The sequence below is a fragment of the Micromys minutus genome (genome assembly GCF_963924665.1).
Source record: "Micromys minutus genome assembly, chromosome: X".
Classification (NCBI taxonomy): Eukaryota; Metazoa; Chordata; class Mammalia; order Rodentia; family Muridae; genus Micromys; species Micromys minutus.
In genome coordinates this window covers 87,985,886-87,990,181 of record NC_137970.1, presented here as the reverse complement: position 1 = coordinate 87,990,181, position 4,296 = coordinate 87,985,886, and positions in this window count along the sequence as shown.

Below are 4,296 nucleotides of genomic sequence, written 5' to 3'. Positions count from 1 at the left end.
GAATTTCTTGTTTAGTCCTGTTCCCCATTTTTTAATAGGGTTGCTTGTTTCTCTGGTGTCTAACTTATTCAGTTCCTTGTATATATTGGATGTTGGAATTCTATCATGTGGAGTTGCTAAAGAACATTTCCCACTCTGTTGGCTGCCGTTTTGTTTTCTTGAGAGTGTCCTTAGCCTTACAGAAACTTTGCAATCCCATTAAATCCCATTTGTCGATATTTGAACATAGAGCACTAGCCAATGGTGTTCTGTTGAGGAAATTTTCTCCTGTGCCTATGTGTTCTAAGGTTTTCGATACTTTCTCTTCTAATAGTTTCAGTGTACCTGGTTTAATGTGGAGATCTTTGTTCCACTTGCACTTGAGCTTTGTACAAGGAGATAAGAAAGGGTCTATTTTCATTCTTTTGCATGCAGAGTGTCAGGTGGACCAAAACCATTTGTTGAAGAGGCTGTCCTTTTTCCATTGAATGTTTACTGCTCCTTTGTCAAAAATCAATTGAACATATATGTGAGGGCTCATTACTGGATCTTCTATTCTATTCCATTGATCCATTTGCCTATCTCTATACCAGTATCATGCAGTTTTAAAAACAATTGCCTTGTAATAAAGCTTGAGGTCAGAGATGATGATTCCCAAAGATGTTTTCTTGTAGTTGAGGATGGATTTCTTTATTCTAGATATTTTGTTATTCCAGATGAAATTGCACATTGCTCTATCCAACACTATAAAGAATTGGGTTGGAATTTTGATGGGGTTGCATTGAATCTGTACATTGCTTTTGGTAAGATGGTCATTTTTAAAATGTTGATTCTTCCAATTCATGAGCATAGGAGATCTTTTCATTTTCTGAGATCATCCTTGTTTTCCTTCTTCAGAGATTTGAAGTTCAGGTCATACAGGTCCTTCACTTGCTTAGTTAGAGTGGTATCTCATATTGTTTGTGACTATTGTGAAGAGTATCTTTCCCCTAATTTCATTCTAGGCATGTTTATCCTTTGAGTAGAGGAAGGATACTGATTTGTTCGAGTTAATTTTATATCCAGGCACTTTTCTGAATTTGTTTATCAGCTGTAGGAGTTCTCTGGTGGAATTTGTGTGGTCGCTTAAGTACACTATCCTGTCATCTGCAAACAGTGATGTTTTTACTTCTTCCTTTCAAATTTGTATCCCTTTGATTTCCTTTGGCTACCTAATTGCTCCCTGCAGGACTTCCAGTACTGTGTTGAATAGGTAGGGGGAGAGTGGGCAGCCTTGTCTAGTCCCTGATTTTAGTGGGATTGCTTCAAGATTCTCACTGTTAAGTTTGATGTTGATTATTGTTTTGCTGTATATTGCTTTTATTATGTTTATGTTTGGGCCTTGGATTCCTGTTCTTTCCAAGATTTTTAACATGAAGTGGTGTTGAATTTTGTCAAATGCTTTCTCAGCATCTAGTGAGATGGCCATGTGGTTTTTTAATTTGAGTTTGTTTATATGGTGGATTACGTTGATGTATTTCTGTATATTAAACCATTCCTGCATCCTAGGGATGAAACCTACTAGATCATGGTGAATGGTGGTTTTGATGTGCTCTTGGATTCGCTTTGCAAGGATTTTTTTTTTTTTTTTTTTTTTTTTTTTGAGTATTTTTGCATCAATGTTCATAAGGGAGATTGGTCTGAAGTTCTCTTTTCAGGTAGGGTCTTTGTGTCATTTAGGATTGAGGGTTATTGTGGCCTCGAAAAATGAGTGTTTCCTCTGACTCTATTTTGTGGAATAGTTTGGATAGTATTGGTATTAGATCGTTAATAAATGTCTGATAGAATTCTGCACTGAACCCAGCCAGACCTGGACTTTTTTTGATTGGGAGGCTTTTGATGACTGCTTCTATTTCTTTAGATGTTATGGGATTATTTAGATAGTTTACGTGGTCCTGGTTTAACTTCAGTATCTTGTATCTGTCTAGGAATTTATCCATTTCCTCCAGATTTCCCAGCTTTGTTTTTATAGGCTTTTGTAGTAGGATCTGATGATTTCTTGAATTTCCTCAGTTTCTTTTGTTATGTCTCCACTTTCCTGTCTGATTTTGTTAATTTGGATACTCTCTATTTGCTCTCTAGTTAGTCTCCATAAGGGTTTATCAGTCTTGTTAATTTTCTCAAAAGAACCAGCTCTTGGTTTTGTTGATTCTTTGGAAGGTTCTTTTGTTTCGATTTAGTCAATTTCTGCTCTTGGTGTCATTATTTCTTTTGGTCTACTCCTCTTTGGTGTATCTGCTTCATTTTGTTCTAGAGCTTTCAACTGTGTTGTCAAGTTGCTAGTGTATGCTCTCTCCAGTTTCTTTTTGGAAGCACTCAGAGCTATGAGTTTTCCTCTCAATGTTGCTTTCATTGCATCCCATATGTTTGTGTATGTTGTGTTTTAATTTTCATTATATTCTAGAAAATCCTTAATTTCTTTCTTTATTTCTTCTTTGACCATGCTATCATGTAATAGAGCATTGTTTAGTTTCCATGCGTATACAAGATTTTTGTTCTCTTTGTTGTTATTAAAGACCAGGCTTAGACCATGGTAATCTGATAGGTTGCATGGGAGTACTTTAATCTTCTTATATCTTTTCTGTGACCGATTATATGGTCAATTTTGGAAAAGGTGCCATGAGGTGCTGAGAAGAAGGTATATTCTTTTGTTTTAGGATGAAATGTTCTGTTGATGTCTATCAATTCCAATTGGTTCATAACCTATGCTAGTTTTACAGTGTCCTTGATCAGTTTCTGTTTACATGATCTGTCCATTGGTGAGAGTGGGGTGTTGAAGTCTCTCACTATTGTTGTATGGGGAGCAATGTATTTTTTGAGCTTTAGTAGGGTTTCTTTTATGAATATGGGTGCTTTTGTATTTGGAGCCTATATGTTATGGATTGAGAGTTCCTTCTGACAAATTTCCCTGTAATGAGTAAAAAGTGTCCTTCCTTATCTTTTTTGATAACTTTTGGTTGAAAATCTACTTTATTCAATATTAGAATGGCCACTCCAACTTGCTTCTTGGGGCCATTTGCTTGAGGCCACGTTTTTTCCCAACCTTTTACTCTGAGATGAGGCTCCTGTATGCAACAAAACGCTGTATTCTGTTTACGTATCCAGTCTGATATTCTATGCCTTTTTATAGTGGAATTGAGTCCATTTATGTTAACGGATATTAAGGAAGAGTGGTTGCTGTTTCCTGCTATTTTTGCTTTTAGAGGTAGAATTGTGCCTGTGTGTCTTTCTTCTTTTGGTTTTTTTGCTTAGTTACTTTCTTGTTTTTACTAGGATGTAGTTTCCCTCCTTGTATTGGGTTTTTCAAACTATATTTCATTGTAGTGCTGGGTTTGTGGACAGATATTGTGTAAATTTAGTTTTGTCCTGGAATATCTTGGTCTTTCCATCTATGGTTTTTGAGAGTTTTGCTTGGGCTGACACTTGGAATGTCATGGTCTCTTCATCAATGGTCATTGAGAGTTTTGCTGGGTATAGCAGCTTGGGCTGGCACTTGTGCTCTCTTAGGGTCTGCATGATGTCTGTCCAGGATCTTCTACCTTTCATAGTCTCTGTTGAGAAGTCCGGTGTGATTCTGTTTGGTCTGTCTTTATATGTTACATGACCTTTTTTCCCTTACTGCTTTTAGTATTTCTTCTTTGCTTTGGGCACTTGGTGTTTTGACTATTATGTGTCTGGGGGAATTTCTTTTCTGGTCCACTCTATTTGGAGTTCTGAAAGCTTCTTTTATGCTCATGGTCATCTCATTCTTAAGGGTAGGGAAGCTTTCTTCTATGATTTTGTTGAAGATATTTACTGTGCCTCTTAGTTGATATTTTTCGCCCTCTTCTATTCCTATTATCCTTACATTTGGTCTTCTCATTGTATCCTGGAACTCCTGGACATTTTGGGTTAGGAGCATTTTGGCTTTTGCATCTTCTCTGACTGTTTCGTCTATGTTTTCAGTGTTGTCTTCAGCCCCTGAGATTCTCTCTTCCATTTATTGTAGTCTGTTGGAGAGTCTTGCATCTGTGACTCCTGATTTCCTTTTGAGGTTTTCTACCTCCAGGGTTGTCTCTTTTAGTGTTTTATTTATTGTGTCCATTTCAGTTTTACATTCCTTCTTCCATTCCTTCAACTCTTTGGTTCTGTTTTCCTCTAGTTCTTTGAGTGTTTTTTTTGTTTCCTCTTTAAAAGTTTCTAATTCTTTATTCTTTTCCTTCCATTCTTGTTTAAGAATCTCTATAATCATCTTGAGGTATGATTTCAGGTCTGATTGTTCTTTTTCTGGAGTGTTTG